Source organism: Meleagris gallopavo, chromosome 1 (genome assembly GCF_905368555.1).
Source record: "Meleagris gallopavo chromosome 1, MGAL_WU_HG_1.1, whole genome shotgun sequence".
Taxonomy (NCBI): domain Eukaryota; kingdom Metazoa; phylum Chordata; class Aves; order Galliformes; family Phasianidae; genus Meleagris; species Meleagris gallopavo.
Window position 1 is genome coordinate 159235045 of NC_139404.1, and position 18049 is coordinate 159253093.

The window sequence follows — 18049 nt, forward strand, 5'->3', positions numbered from 1 at the left end:
CTGCTTACAAATTATCTGGTATTTTCCTACTTTAGTATATAGACAAAGATCTATTTTTGATTCTTCTGAGGCAATTTACCTGTTGTTAAAACTAACAAGATAATCAATCTGACAGCCTCATAGGAGTATTTTCGAACTGAGCATGAATTTTATCATTTTAAAATTAGAGGTCAATTTCTATCCTGAACTACAGGCAACTACAATTGCATCAATGAGATCATACACTCAGCAGCAGGGCTCAAAAGAATATTTGATTTTCTAAAGATCATAGTCTAAATCCAGCAACGCATTTCAAAATTTTTGACATTTGGTATTATATGTTCATCACCCTGACTTTGTAATTCCTTCTGCTGAGAGTGGAAATAGAGGTTCATATTGGGTGTGATGCAGATAATTTATGTGAATGTAATTTTATGTAAATGGTCCTTACTTCTGACACAACCATTCACCTTTATTCTGACTCAAAGAGCATAGCTAGTGAAAGAGAAACAGAACATAAACAAAAATCATATTGTAAAAATGGCTCTGCTGAGCAGACACCTTATATAGTGGAACTGATGTGCCGGAGATAATATACATGAGATAGGCAGTGGGGATTGCACAGTGCACAGCTTGGAGTAAATAGTACATAACATATGGATCTATCATTCTCTGTATATGTATGAGCTACAGTGACAAAAGATACATTTTTATCCAAATAATTTAATTGTAACATACAAAATTTAGTAATATATATTAACAATAACTGTGAAAAAGAACAACTGGGAGGTAATTAAGCTCCCCATGTTGCACCATCCTGCAATCTGGATCTAACAGCAAAAGAAAAAACAACAAAACAACTTCTTGAGAAATTCAAAAAAGACATCAGTTTTTCAGAGAAATTCAGTGAAAGTGGTGCATTATACTGTTAATTTAATTTTTTTTTTTTTAGTTTGACCGTAACATTGCGTGTTGAAAGGTGATGGAGAGGATTTTAAAACACCTAAAAGATAATCATTACAATCAATCCCCTCTGATTTCGTAGAGATAAGTTCCATTTCACAGGCATTGGAATCATGCCACAAGAGCTGAAAACTTGAGTGTGTGACCTGTAAGTGTTATTACAAACAGTATTTGAAAAATGATCTAATCACTACAGTGTATATCAGCACATTTTTCTTTGTTGTAATGAAGTGTCTTTTCTTAGAAAGCATATGGATTTAGACCTTTATGAATTTCTATAAAATCTCAGACGCATGCTTGCTTGTTAAGTTTAAAAAAGCCTGAAATGATTCACAAGACAGTTGTCCATACTCTTTTAACAACCTATTTTCAGAGGTCATATTATATTTGTTATGTTATAAAGCAAATCTTTCATCTGAGAATGCGCTTTTATTTATTTATTTATTTCCAGAGCAATAAAAAATTTATTTTAGCACATTTCTGAACAATCTGATGAAACTCAAAACTGATTTGTTGATTTCATTTGGTAAAAGGATGCTAATTATTAGATAAAAAAATTGGACTAAATTAATTCTTCAGTTCTGGTAAATTAATGCACATTATTTATTTTTTTATTCATAATTTTCTGGTATAGCTATACTTAAAAGCGTATTTCAAATGCTTTAGTATTCTGTCAAATAATTTTGCTTTCTCTCTATCTGCCTTTACTTTTGTACCACACTTTCTTTGTATTTTGTTGTTCTATATAGTGATAGCACGGTAAGTAACTCCAATATAAATAATGTCTCTTTGCAAGTTAAAATGATCTATAGTATATAATGTATAACATATAATGTGTAATATGCAATTATTGCGCATAAGAATCTCCACAGTTCTTTTCTTTGAAGGAACACCACGATTTAGTTGTTGTACAAAATGCTAGAGATTATATTAATATGTCTTGAATTTATATGAAGCTTGTCTTCTTTAAAACATTAACAGGTAATCTTTTAGTAAGTACATAAGTATTGATACTTATGTACTTACATACATAAGTAAGTACATAAGTATTCACATGTAAAAGAAGACAAGAGTGTGTGAAAAGAACGTGAATATCATATGCTGTGTTTTTTATTTTTAAGTACAGTGATGGAAAAGTGAATATATAAAATACTACAAGTTGAATTTATAGAGTTGCATCCTGAATAAAACTTGATAAATTTTTCATAATCTCCAAGGTTTCTAAGAGATTATTAGTCAAATAAGACTAATGTAAATTGTGAAAGGGAATATTTCAAACTAAATTATATTTGAGTAACAGAAGACAACAAAGAAAAATGTACATATCAATAAATCATCCATAGAAGGTACAATATACTTAGGGGATGTCAAAAAAATATGAATGGCATTAACTTGGTTTGGGATTTTAAATTCACACTGTGAAAAGACATTGCCTTATTGCACTTACATTTCTAAACTGTATCTGAATCATATTTCCTTCCTTTTTATTATTCTCTTATACACAAACACTAGCTTTCATTATATAGATTCAGGATAAATTTGAGGTTAAATTTACATTACAAGAACTTCAATGAAAGACTCATAGATATGCAGTATTTCACCACCTATCTTCTGAATCTTTTTGAAACCTAAGAAAAATGGGGAAGTACAGCAAATAGATAAGATGCTTCTCAGGCATTTGTTTCCAAATTTGAATTTTGGTAGAAATTAAATTTATATATATCCACACAGACAGGTATCCACATAAAATAATAATAATCATTATCATCATCATCATCATCACCACCTTAATTTTCGGCAAATTTTTAAGTAACATAATGCATGTCTTACAAAATAGATTTAGTTTTAAAATTCTAGAGATTCAAGCATTGGATTTACAAAATATATATATATATATATCATATCATAGAAAACTTTTAGATCTATAGCATTTCAGAGTTTCTTCAAATTTCTTGGTATTGAGTAGAAAAATCATTAATCTAATAATTGCATTGTGAGCTTTATGACATATTAGAAGATGTGGATATTCATAATCATACTCATGTTTAAAAATTAGAAGCTTTCTCTGTCTCTTTTTTTTTTTTTTCCCCTACCTGAATTCACATATTTTGTGTTTTAATGCCTTCATGTCATTTAGAAGAATTTAAATAGCTGAACAAAAAAACTACAAAAAACTGTCAACTGGACAATTCCTGTTTTGTTCCTAATTCTTCCACAATCACATCAGATACATCTAGGCCTATGTAGATTTTAGTTTGAAATAGTATTCAACAATTATTATATGAAAAATATAAACAGAAAGAAGAGAGCGAATATTTTTGACAGCATCTACTTGCTTAATATACAAGAATTCTTACTAAATTTATTAAACTGTCAATGGTTTTCCATAAAATGTCAAAGGAAATGTTCAAAGTATTTGGCTGTGAGAATTTTCTGTCCTGGGATGCAAAAACAGTCTAATCTCATTCATTTTACACTTTTCCTTCATATATATATATGTAAATATTATTATTAGTTTCTACCTATTTTTTCTTCATCTGGATATTAGTCATATGCTAGAGTGAATGTGTTCCAACTGTTTTTACTACAAAGTGAAAAACTAACATTTCTGAAAATGGTTCTAAATCTTATCTTGTAAATCCACTACCAGTGATTTCTAGCAATGCCATGCTGAGCAATGACTTTATGATTAATTTTTAACCAATATTCTTCATACTGGCAATGAGGTTGCATTATCAAACTAATTGTTATTTGTGTCAACAGTCAGTGAACCAGGGTCGCAGCTCCAGCACCCTGTAGCGTGACCTTCTGCAAATCATGTCAGTTCTTTGTGTCACATCTCCTCTGTGACACAAAGAGAATCATAAAATCATAGAATCACAGAATGGCTTGGGTTGAAAAGGACCTCAAAGATCATTTAGTTTCAAGCCCTCAGCCATGATCAGGGGCACCAACTACTAGACCAGCCTGTCCAGAGACACATTCAGCCTTGGAAGAGGAATATAACAATTCACTTCCTTAATGAAGTGCTACATAGAGATTACATTGGGTTCTATTTTTGTGTGTTTTCTTCACTGCAGAAAAATTCAGGTATAAGGTTTTATAAATGAAATTCTAGTGACTAAAAAATTATTATTTTAAATATTTGCTTTCAATTATTGATTTAATCACCTTACATAACAATTCGAATACAAACTAAAAAATTGTTTACATATCAAATATATTTGTATATTTTTTCCCACATAAATTACAGAAATATATCAGTTTCCATGAGGGGATTATTTGTTTTTGCTCTTATTCTGTTTGTCTTTAATCAAATATGTAAATATGGTTAAAAAGTATTTTTAGGAATATGGCAACTGCTAGGAGGAACAGAACAACAAAGAAAAGAAAAAAAAAAACAACAAAAAAAGAAGAAATATTTTTATTTACGCAAGTATATTATGAAACAGCTCTCACCCCCTGGTTGAATCCATATACTCCTTCGCTTTATTGAATTGATTTATTTATTTTCAATTTTATACCTTAATTGTGAAGTTTTTTGTTAGAGAAGTAAACTATAGCAGATCCAGCATATACATATTTCAAAGTATATAAATGTTAGAGATGTTGGAAACTGTGGATAGGCATCACCCTGTAGATTTTTAAAGTTCAGAAAAAGCATGTGAACAGAATTACTGAATGGCCCAGGTTGGAAAGGACCTCAAGTATCATGAATCTCCAACCCCCCTGCCACAGGCAGGGCCACCAACCTCTCCATTTAAATTTGAATAATTCTCATATTATCAAAATAGTGGAAAACCAAGAAATATAAACAAAATCCTAAAATCATTGAGTATTCTAAGTTGAAAGGGAGGAACTAGAGCAATCAAGTTTAACTCCTGGTTCCACAGAAGGCAATCTAAAAATAAAATAATGTCAGAGAAATGTTTAAATGCTTCTTGAACTCTGGCAGTCTTGGTGCTGTGATTACTTCCCCGTTGAGCCTGTTCCAGTGCCCAGAAACTACATGAATTATTCCCAGACAGAATATAACTGCACAAATAATATGGTTAGGACAACTGTTTATTTTTGAGTCAACTGTTGCTTGAGACACAACACAGTGATATGTAAGGTATTTTTTTTAGGTTTTTACATTACCTGACATTGATGTAAATATGCTGATGAATAGACAAATAAACTCTGCAATAGCCTTCATATTACAACTTACTGGTGAAAAAGTAATTACAAATAATAAAAATGTGTTATGTTTAGACTATATATCATGATAATAAACATAATTTAAATGCTTGTACTTTATTATTATCTAATAGATATTTTGTTGAATATATTGACATTTTTCTTTTTTCTTTTGCTGAATGGTATAATTGCCAATTTTTAGAATATTAGGAACATTAATAGTACAAATTTTCAATTGGATATTTGTCTTTCTCACTGCAGTTATAACTATACCCCAGAAAAGGTATTGCTGGCTAGGCATAGATGCACTGTATCAGACTTTACATTTTCCTTTCCATGTAATCGTGAGCTGCTCAGATCCACGTAGTGTCACACAGGATAAGTTCCTATGTTTTATTAAGTGATTAAGTGAAAGATAATAGCAATGCAATTCAGAATGGTTAATAGTTGTACTGGAGTTAGAGCTGACTCACATCTCAGAAAAACTGGAAACCACAAGAAAACTTTCTTATACATATTTATACTTTTTTTTTTTTTTTGCTATATACATATATATATTTAATAAATCAGCTCTAATTAGAGTTCCATGAATCTAATATGCTTTCAGATCATAATTACTTTTCTGCCACTTGCTCTACTATACTTTGGCTGTAGAATTTTATAGTAATACTGAAAGTGGGAAATGCACATATACCTTCCACTGAATGTATTGATGCTTTTTTTGAGTGAGAAGACTAGAAAGAGAAAATTTGAAGATATGGTGAATATTTTTCCTGTGAAAATTCTTTTCAATAAGAGTCAAATGATGACTTGTGAAAGAAAAATGACTTAAATGGTGGCATAGGATGGGGAAAGACAGAAGTACTGGTTTATTACTTTAAAGTACAGTGAGAAATGCAATAAAATGAAAACTTAAAAAAAAAAAGAAAAGACTTCATGACAAAACAAAACAAATTACCATATTGGTGTCACTACAATTTCAAGAATGCATTTAAATTATATAATTATTTAGAGGAAAGTGGTAAAAAATATTTAGGAAATAACTCTGCTCTAAAAAAGGGTTCAGAAAGCAGAGAGTGAGTTGCAACTTTGGCAACAATAAAAAAGGATTAGAAAATATCTACAAAACATATAATGATTATTTCAAGTGCTCATAATTCATTCCTGAGGCAAAAAAAAAAAAAAAAAAAAAAAAAAAAAAAAAAAAAAAAGCTGCACATCCATGGATTCACTTGTGAATCCAAAAAACTCTGTCTTCTCTTGAAATAAGATAGTATAGGATGAAAAATAAGACTATATAACATTATTCATACTATTTCTGGACATTCATTTTTCTTTTTTTCAGGCTTTTCTTTTTGTGCAACTTAATAGAACAAGTAGATTCCAAGTGGAAGTTGAGAAGAATGATATAGCTTTAGAGAAGAGATAAATATTGTGAAGCCTAGAGAAAGTGAAAGCTAGAAATAACCACAAAGAGGATATTATTATCTTATTTTCCTGAGTGAGAAATATTCTAGCACTGGAGTTTCTGTATTACATAAGGACTAAAGAAGTTTAAACAGGCCTCTGTGGTCCCACCTTTTACATATCCATTTCCATGATCAATAGTGATTGTATGCATATTGCCCTCTCACTCTACCACAAGATTTCTAATCAGCATCCACACAATATCTGACTTTTAAATACCTACTAATTTTACTTACTCCTTGCTTGAATTGAAGAAAATTTCTGAAGGAAAATATTAAAGATCTTAGAAGGTCAAGAAAAAGCATGTGAACAGAAATGGGGTTGCTAGGTTCTGTCAGTCAGGGACAAAATATATACCAGCTATGATATTGAACACCGTTACCAAAAATGTGGATTGGCTTCAAGAAATAGAATACCAGAAACAGAATGGGACAAGTTGTCTTAGTGAAATGTTCTACTTCTATAACCAGGCCATAAGTTAAACAATCCTGCATTAGAAATTCAGAATATTTATAAAAGACTGGAAAATAAATTTTATGAATTATTTAACCAAAACAACAAAAAAGTGATTTTAATTTCAAGAAAGGTATCATCACCCATGTACTACTGAAATTCCTAAAAACTAAGAGCAAACTAAAGAATGAAACCTTTCAAATGCTACCAACTGTAGAATTGTAATTGTATGCAAATTATTTAAGGTTATTGTGTACATACAAATGGTAACAGATGAAAATTTTTACCAAGGATGGTCCAATTATAATATAAAGTATGTTTCATTGAACATGAAAAGATGTTTTTTTGTTAAGTTGCACTACTCAGATTTTGTCATTGCTGTAGTGTAGTAAAATGACAAAATTGTAGTGTGTAGAGCCAAATTGCTGTTGTTTTGATGTATTATGTTTTTTTCTCCAACCAGAGGAAGGTGTTGATCTGGGTTTACAGAATTAGACAAATTGCTCAAATGTTTGTAGTATTTGTGCTGTGCTTTCTGCTTGTAAACAGAGGCTGTATAGACAAATAAGATGTGTTTCTCAATCAATTTTCATGAGAAAATTGTTTTTTATTGCAGAACATTTTTGACTGTTATGCACTGTAATTATTACATTAAATTTACTCTATTGAATTTTATTTATGTTTTCTAATCATATGAGAAAGTTAAATGCAGAAGAATTTATCTTGAGGCACAATACAAATGTATGCTGTCTGTCACTGAGTTTAGAAAGATTTAAAATCACTTGGCACTTCAAAAATACATTTGTGTAAGTTCTTTCTTAGACAATTAAATGGTATAGTTTACAGCTAGATAATAAATATAACTGCCCCCCAAAAATGGAGATCTTTGGGTACTCTTCTAGTGTTTTAAGTGGAGGGAAAGACATCATCCTTTAGGCTTCCAGTACATATTTCCAGCAGAACAATAACCAGTGAACATTTGTCTGCTTAATCCCATAGTGTAACCCTCAGACTAAGAAAGAGGAAGATTTTAAATGCATTAGAAATCAGAATTTATTAGATTTCTATGGGAAATCCTTGTGTTCAAGAACCACAATGAGAAGACTGTTTTTTCCTTCCTTTACCACCCATAGTTTGGGTCTGTATATTAGCAATATGGATGTAACAGGCCTTCTATAACATAAATTATATCAATACTTGAAAATTCACATAAAAAAAAAAAAAAAACACACAACTCTAGTTAACCCCCTTTAAATGAAAAAGATTCAACACAAATGATTCTTACTTTTAGTATTTATTTTTCTGAACTGTCAACAATTTATGGGCTGATTTGTCCTACTTAGTGACTAGCAGGATGGAGGGACCCGTGGGTCTGTGCCTCCAGAAAGGGGAAAATAAAGGGAAAGAGAGAGATGGGCCCCAAAAATAACAGCAGCAACAATCTGAGGAGAAACAAATTAATTTACTAAATAAGACATTGGAATGCAACACTTTAATACAATATAATACAAAATAATTAGAATTGGAGCTAATAAATCAAATAAAATGAGAGCGAGTGTCCGAAAACTGAGGCCTTATACTAGTGCTGAGGTGAGATGTGCAGTCGGGTCAAGCAGCAGGGAAGAGAGCCTGGCCTTGTTACCTTGCCAGGGGCTTTTCTCTTCTTTGAACACAAAGTCCTTTGGGGTATGTAGTTCTTCTCTTCTGGGACAGGTACCTGGAACTGGAGCATTAATTCTTTAACCCCCAGTGCACTACATGATGTTATGATGTGGAATACTGATAGCCAAAAACATAAAACCATGACATAAAGAAATCTGGAAAATACTTTTGCCTTCACTGTAGATTTTGATAAATACTGCAATAAAATATTCTATAACACCTAAAATAAGTATCTTAGCATGGAATCTTAATATCTTAGCTTTTATTATGCTAGACCTCCTTACTCTGCTGAATAAATCTTAGATTGAAATTACAATCAACTTGATTTGGAGAACTTCCTTTCCTTTCCTTCTTTCTTTCCCTTTTCCTTTCCCCTTTCCCTTTCCTTTTCCCTTTCCATTTTCATTTTCCTTTCCCACCACATCTTTTCACATGGGAGGAACAGTTTATCTACTGTAGTAGTTTTGAGTTAAATGGAATTTTTCTGTTGTTCAACTGACTGCTATGAAAAAAATGCATTTAATATATGACTGCAAGCTGTAATTAAATCCCAAGTGACCTCTAGAAAGACTCCATGAAGACTGTGATTGCTAATGTCGTGTTGGATACAAAACCTCTTCTCAGACTGCAGTTCTGCTTGCTTGAGAGTGGCTCTAAGAGTGAAAATCAATGACTTATTTTCAGTAATCTGGGCTAATGCAGTCATTTCAAATTGGATGGGTTAGGATTTCAAACAGTGTTTTAAAAGTACCACATTTTCAAAGTCTGTTTCTTAAGAGTTCTTACAATCTCCTCATTCACTGTCCTCTCTAACTGCATAATATGAGGGATGCTCTGAAAGTAATTCCTCCTATTTTATTATATTGCCCCACAACATGAGAGGCAGATGTTAGAGGCATGGCAGTAGAGGTTGAACCTTCCTATAGAGATATACTTGATTAGTGGAGGACATGACTATGTGAGCCTAGGCTAAGGCCTACGTGCTGTGGTATTTGTGATACTGACTCTGGTCAGTCACGGTCCTTGACAAAGTCAGCAAGAAAAGGGAGATGGATAAGCAAAAAAAAAAAAGAACTGCATTACCAAAACAGCAAAATGTGCTGAAGTACGCAGCACGTCTTTCGGCTGTTGTGCCTGTTCCTGTGGGTCACCACAGGGGGTACTCTTAGCAGTTGACCTGCCTCTACATGGCATAGTGGGTCTCCTTCAGGCCTGTCTAAGCTACACAGCGCCTCAGCAGCACACAAGCACTCTCACTAATCTTTCCATAACAATTTTTGCACAGTTACTAACAGTCCTACTAACTGTTGATAATCCCAAAGGATCAAAATCATAGCCCCAAAGATATTTTCCAGCAAAGCCTATGTGAAAGGAGAGGAAAAGCCATGACCTGTAACTTCTTTCCTTACTTCTTTAATCAGGTCCCAGTGAAACAGAGACCATTCATGTCTGTTAGGTCTTACTGATACTGGAAAAGCTTGAAGGGGGAGTACCTCGCGTTCAGCAGCAGCTGCCTGATGAACTTGTTGCCACCTATTTTGCGGATCTTGTGATTCTCCCAGATACTGCTCTTCCCGATATCCCTTCTCTCTAGGCTTGCTGTTCTTTACAGCTGCAGCCCCTGGAGCATTCAGTGGCCAGATATAAGGAAATAAATCAGATTTGTCTTCACTAGAATCAGAGTCTTTTGCAGCCACATTTGCTGAGAATGACTCAGTTTGTGAGGAAGGCTGCAGGGGGATTGAGTATTACAGTCTCTGCTACCTGGGTTGAGGGTACTGACAGTGAAATAGGCTTTGATTGCTCCTGCTCACCTTTACTTGGTGACTGCTCATTTAGTACTTTTCCTGCAGCAGATTTGACTTTTCTCTCTGCACATAAGGCAAGGATGCTCCGGTGTAAAATGTGCCATATGGGTCCTACTTCTACTGCTTGCTGGTTCCCTTTGCCTGTGGCCACCCATATAGCATCCCCAGCTATCCCCCATGCTTCAGGATCAAATGCAGTAGCAGTGGTAGTCAGAAAGCCATTAGCTTTGCACCATGACAATAGTCTATGCTCCCTAGATGCATTATGCTTAGCCCCTCTCTTAGAAAGGATATGCAGGACGAGTCTGATGATTGCCTGTTCTTCGACACATGCACTCTGCCTCATCCTGCCCTCGGCAATGCTCACCACCCTGCTGGTCAGTGATGTCTTGGTCTTGGTCCTGGGTCAGTCCAGCTGACCTGCTCCTGCTGAGGTCTCCTGCTGCAGCAGTCCCGTAATCACATCAGGGTCACCATTTGTTGAGAGATGAAAAACGGACTCTGGCACTATGTAACAGACAGTTTATTGGAAAAAATACAACTCTTATATAATACAAAGTGTACTTCTGATTGGATGCAGGCATGAATCACACGTAACATCTCTATGATCTATTGGTTAGTATGTGGATGGCATGAGGCAATCACACATCTAAGTTTCTTCTCTGATTTGCTGAACAACAACAAGCAACTTCTTACCTCACCCCTAAATTGTAACTTTTTGCTCTTTTGGTAATGCAGCTCTTTTTCTGCTTATGCATCTCCCTTTTCTTGCTGACTTTGTCAAGCACTATGACTGACCAAATTTACTATCACATACACCACAGCACGTAGGCCTTACCCTAGGCTCATGTTGTTATGTCCTCCACTAATCAAGTATGTCTCTATATGTTCTGATCAATATTCCATTAAATGCTGTTGCTGTGTGACAGACAGCAGCAGAAGAACAGTTGACAAAATGGAGTATGACATAAAAATGTGTACAAAACAAAGGGGTGTAGTTGGAATTTCTCCATATAGAAACAATTACATTCATTGACATTTATCAATGCTTGTTGTATGTTTATTGAGACCAAACAGTGGGTGTGAGCACAGTGAGATGATGGGTATTGCATGTCAGTAGTGGTGACAATAATGAGAAAGAAAAGTCATATTTCAGACAGGAATGAAAAACAGTCACACCATGAAATGAAGAGCGTCTCAATCACCTCATCCATGTATATCAACAGATCATAAGCAAGGAACTGTATACAGAGCTGAATATCAGCTTCAGTGCATTCAATAATGGAATATTGCAAAATTTGTAACAGGTTGGTCCTATGAATGTTCACACAGGAACATAAAGAACGCTCTTTCTGTTGCAAGTATCTCAGGACCTATTGAACGGCAGTGTATGTCAGAGTGGCAACATAGAAATTCTCCATGAAAGAAAAAATTTGAGACAGCCCTCAGCAGGTAAAGTGATGTATACTATCTTTTGAGATAGGAGAGGGATGATCCTTCTGGATTTCCTGGAACCTAGAAAAACTATTAACTATGAGTGCTATATCATGACATTACCTCACTTGTAACATCATAGCAGTAGGTCCCATACCAATTTGAAGTCTGTGGAGCACAATGCCAAACTTGGATGGACTCTCTTTCCACATCTACTGTATAGCCTGAATTTGATTTGTCATTTTCTGACTGCTGTGTATTTAGGACGTTGAAAGATGATCTGCATTTTCCTAGCAAAGGCACTGTCATAGTAACAGTAGGTCACCTCTGCTGCAGCAGAATGCAAGCTATTGTTTATTGCTGGCAAAAATGCATAGCCAATGGTAATGACTACATTGAAAAACTCTGTTTTGCAGTTGAGAATTTGCTCTGTTCAGTAGTGTTACAGTGCTGTCTGTGTTGTAGTTTCCCTGGAAATAAATAGAATGCATTACTTTTAGACTAAATTATGTCAGTTTTAAGATCTTAAATATATGATTCCTAAAAGAATATACATGTTTTTCCACTATTTATAGAAGAAGGGTATCTGATTTTGAACAAAAAATGAACACCAAACAGTTCAAAAATTCTAAGCCCCTGCAGATTCAAAGGAGAATGTAGTATTTATGGCTTCTCTGTATTCTTAGTAAGCAAACAGCTTTCTTTTCCAAACTTTTTACCTCCAGGAATTCATAAAACAATGTACAGAGATTTATACAAAGCTAAAAAGACTGTCTTGGAGTTTTCTGTTTTTAACTCTGCGTGGAAAATCTTCTTGAGTGACAAGATCAATGTGTTAATGAGGAGGAAATGAAAACAGACAAACTGAGGAAGTGAAATGCTTATGTTTTCTTTTCCTAATGGGACTGGCTACTAATAAGAGACAATTAGTAAATGAATGCTTACGATCTCCTTCCACAATCAGCACCAAATATAACAAGGGGAGAGATACTGAAGCTAATAATAGCAATAGAATGCATAAATAATTGTATGTTCCAGATTAATCCATAGAAACAAGCATTTGTCTTCTATTCAAGAAAGACAAAATTTGTTCCAAGCAGGTCTAAATAATGAGATTATTTAATGAAGACATAGAGAGACCAGAAGCTTTCTTTAGTTTTTTTCCTACAGTGGATTTTACACAAATGTTAGCTTTAGACTTTCATAGAATCCATACTATCACAATGCAGATGGCATAGGAGAATAAGGATTACTAATTGCAGAAATCAAATGATGGATTTCAAGTTGCCTGTTCAACTTTGTTTTGGATGTTTTGTGTACAAATGAATTTTTTTTTTTCTATAGACTTTCTGTTGCATACAAAATACAGAACAGATTGCTCAGAGTATGAGTTGTTTACTGCAGAGGAAAATACAGAAATTTAGCCTCAAACCCAACATTATCTATCTTTTTACCAAATGTCTTACCACAAAAGATCAAAAAAAACTGGGATTTCTAGAAATGCTTAAGAGCTTGTTGTGAAAGCCAACAAAGCAATATATTTTTCCTCATATAAAAAATATTCAGATTGATGCAGTGAAATCACTTGCAAAATATTCTTCTAAATGTTTTTAGATTTCATAAAATTATAACCTATTTATAGTTGGCTTCAGAATTGGAGTAAAAGACTGTTTAACTAAGACACTTTCCTCCTGTAGCAAGACAAACTGAATGGCATTCAAAGAGCAGAGAACAGTACACTATGGGACAAGCAGTAGCAGCCAATTACTATCCAAAAACTGCAATTCTCAATACAGCTTCAAGATCTCTTCAAATAATTCTCTTAATAAAAAACCCTCTTCCTTGGAACAGCATGCAACATAACTAGAAGAAACTCCTGTTTTTTATTATCCATACATCAGATCTTATGAAGACTTATGAAGACTTTAATACCAAATATGAGAGTTTCTCACAGGGAGTTGTCCAAAGATAAACAGCCAGATACACTCTCTATAGGAATCTCTAGGCTCACTTCTAAGATTTGTGTAATTAGCTTCTATCTTTGGAAGAATTGATGCTAGGTGTTTTGTCAGCTTGTTTCAGATCTTAATGATGCTCATTTGACCAGAAATAAATGACCTATGATGATGGCATATTATTCATTGAGTCTTCAAGGAAAGATTTCGAACAGATGGAGCAGTAAAATTCCAATCACTATCATGACTGTGAAGAGTGACTGAAATCTATGCACCTGCAAATAGCAGAGGTGTTCTGTGAATCAATACACTGTTGTACGTATAAAAAACTTCAGAAAGGGAAATTACCAAAAAGAAGAAGACCCAAACAGAAGAAAATTACTTCTAAATATGTAGTTTCAGAATGTATATAAAAACTAACAAGCAGTCTGTCTGGACTCTTGGTGAGCCAGTAAATGATGATGTGCTTGAGAGGAACAGGGGAAAAAAACAAAAACAAAAACAAAAACTAAAAACTATCACAGTCTACAAACAGAAATTTAGGAGTTAAAACCCATCAGCTTTTTCCGCTAAAATAATCTGAAATTGTCTTCTGTGAGAAACAGGTTATCATATTTTGCTATAAATAAATAAATAAATAAATAAATAAAGGTTTCAGGAAGGAAAACAGATCTTAAAATAAATTATACAGACAGAGGGCCATGGCCCCAGGTATGATTTCTCTGTTTTGTTCCTACAGAGTTATAAGTTAATATTAATTCTTTATGACTTACTACAATCTTCTTATTCTCTAAAACAATATTGATTGACTTGTTTGTACTTCAGACTGCATTTTTCTGTGCACTGTTTTGCACAGCTTTGTAAATGTGCCTCCATGACAGCCTTAGGCTGAGATAACATATGAGGATCAAACTAGAGACTTCCTATATTAAAACGTTGAAAGAAAAATCCATGACTTTACAGCTGAGGTCTCTAACAACACATTTTCTGTGGATCAGAAGAGAGGGAAACTGGTAATACATGTTATGTTTTGTTGTTGGTACTTTTTATTTTTTAATTTAACTCGAATATCTTTTCTGTAAAATTTCTAGAATACATATTTTCTTGAACAGTTTACAAACGACTGTAGACATTGACAAGTTCGTGTCAATCTAGAGAAAAAATCTCATACTAGGATGTTGTTTACGCTGACAGAAATCTTTATATCTCAAACTAAATCTTAGTTGTTTGGTTTAAAATACATTATCATAATATTAAATTTGTTACATAACAGAGAAGAACTGTGGTGCACATTCCAGTTTAAAGATACTTGTCTAGCTTGTGAAACACATTTTCCAGTAATTGATTTTAATCTCATTTTACATTTATTTCAGAATCTTTGCTTCATGCTCCTTTGTTGTTGTTGTTGTTGTTGTTTCATAATGATGCCTGATTATGATGCTACAAAAATTAAGCCAGGAACCAGCAGCAGAAACTGACTATGGTGACACAAAACTATTTGGATCTAGATTTGCTGTAGCTTTGCATTACAGTATCAGTATCCCACATATCATGTCTTGCATTTCCATTTGAAGTGTTCTATAGAATATTAGGTCTGTGTTTGTATTATATGAAATTGCAACTACATGTGCTGGCTGGGCATGATCTTGTCTATATTACCTGTAGTGGCACAAAGGGATATGGTTTGATCATGGAACTCAATAGGTTAGGTTGATGGTGGGACTTAATGATCTTGAAGGTCTTTTCCAACCTAAATGATTCCATGATGTATGAAAAAGTCTCTTCTGAAGCAAGCATGGACCATCTTAGGATGGCAATAGCCAGGTGCCATGACACCAAGATTGACATCAGTTAAGAAATGTGAATACTGATCATGCCTGAGAACTCTTTTTTTGCTGGTGGCTTTATTTTTATTTGTTTTGTTTTGTTTTGCTTTTAATCACTCAACTGTAATCTATGACTACTGAGATAGACTACATTCAGGAAAAATTCAGGGACATTCCTCAGAACTCTGAACATACAGGGTTCATTCAGACTATCATGTTTGCCTATCAATTCATCTAATTAGCCTGGGCAAAGGGCAAAGACTGCTTTAGAGCTCTCTCTGAGTATTGTTCTGGGATAATTGTCACAGTACTCTCAAATGCTATGTTGCCATGATCTCAATTTTTTACTCTGGAAAAAGACCAGCTTTACACGTACTGAAGCCTACTTGCCAGGTTTAAATTCCTATGTTTTCAATGCTTTGTTTTCTCATTTGATAAGAAGTGTTTTCACAGAAGTTATTACTTTCTATAATGAGATGAAACAGAACAATTCCTCTCATTTCAATTTTTACAGATGCATGACCTCATGTATAATTATCTTGTAACACAGTATGCATACATTATATTGTCCATATGAGGTATATGAAAAGAATGAGGTGTATTTTCAAAATGTCATATAAATTCTAATTGCTTATATGAGTTCAATTATGCCTCTTATGTCCTGTAGTGCCAATTTAGCAATATTTTCCAGTAAAACTTCCCAGTGCTGATATGCCATACTTCAGTACACAGTGATACATAATACACAATTTGAATTCAATTAAACAGAAAATTTCCAGTTCTGCTTCTATAGCTGGAGAATTCCAGGGAGAAACTTTACAATATGAGGAATCAAAGATGCTTTCATAGAATCATAGAACACACTGTGCCAGTAGGGATCCAAAAGGATCACTGAGTCAAACAGCTGGCTTCACACAGAAACACTAAAAATTCAAACTCTATGTCTGAGAGCATTTCCCAAATGCTCCTTGAACTCTGGAAAGCTTGGTGTCATGACCATGGCCCTTGGAGGCCTGTTCTAGTGCCTGACCACACACTCGCAGGGGAATCTTTTCCTAATATCTAATCTAAAATTCCCCTAACACAATTTCGTGATATTCTATTGGACAAGAGTTAAAAAAAAAAAAACAGTAAAATAAAATAAAATAAAATAAAATAAAATAAATAAATAAAAGAGTACCTTACAACACTTAAAAATTCTCCAGTAACAACACCAGTAAAGTGCAAGCATGTCAAAAGGTATTACACACTATCTTGACAGATAGAATCTAGCTTGATTAGATAGATGGATGGATAAATGGACAGTGTGCAAACATGAAGTAATGAAATTAATCCTGTCTTTCCAAGCCACTGGCAGTTTCTAGCTGATAGATTTTAACAATACATACACATATATATTTATGCACACATTCAGAATCCTTTCATCAGATCTGACAAGAAGCAATAAAATTCAAACTAAATACCAGTTACTGTTGCTCTGATAATATTATAATTATGATAGTCTGTCGATCACTTGAGAGAAAAGGATAGATAACACTTGAGGAATAGGGAGAAGTAATAGCAGAAGGAGGCTATAAGCAGTTAAGCACTGTGTAACAAAGACATTAGAGTGCTCTCCACTACTACAATGGTCAACCAACTCTTGTCGGAAATGTACAATATAAAATCCTTTCTTTCTTCCCTGCTTCATCAGTGATTTCATAAAGAATATTATTGCACCCTACAATCCTTGCTACTCTCATATCCTTAGGCTATCATGTCTATAACAACTGTTATCTATGCTTATATCAGTGCATCAAATAATTGAAGTTCTTGGTCCTGTTTTTAAGTGTTAGCAAAGTTTAGGAACTGCACTCTCAGCACCGTAAGAAAAGTAGTAGAGAAAAGCATTCACCATGGAAGCCTAAATTTAAAAAGGCAAAAGAAGACCCTCGTCCCTGAGAGTTTTATTTTCTACGACTGTAAAAGGGAAAGCTGAAGAGGCATGGAACACACTCATACATGAAATCTGAAGCTGGTTCCTATACTCGCAGATTCACCACTATGCCTTTCCTCTCCCTCAATTATCTCTCAGGTACAATGTTTCAACAACCTACTTGAAGATCCAAACAGGGATAGAAATGAGCCTATTTGTAGTGCCTTGAGCACTTGACGTGCATTCAGATCCACATCTTTTCTGATTGATGGAAAAGAGGCAAACAAAGCAAAAGCAGAGCTGCTTTGTGTGACTGTTTATTTTGAGTAAATGTGTAACTGATGTTGTTTTTTAGACAGATATAAGGTTAAATAAAAGAAAAGACAAAAGCTATGTGTATTTTTAGGA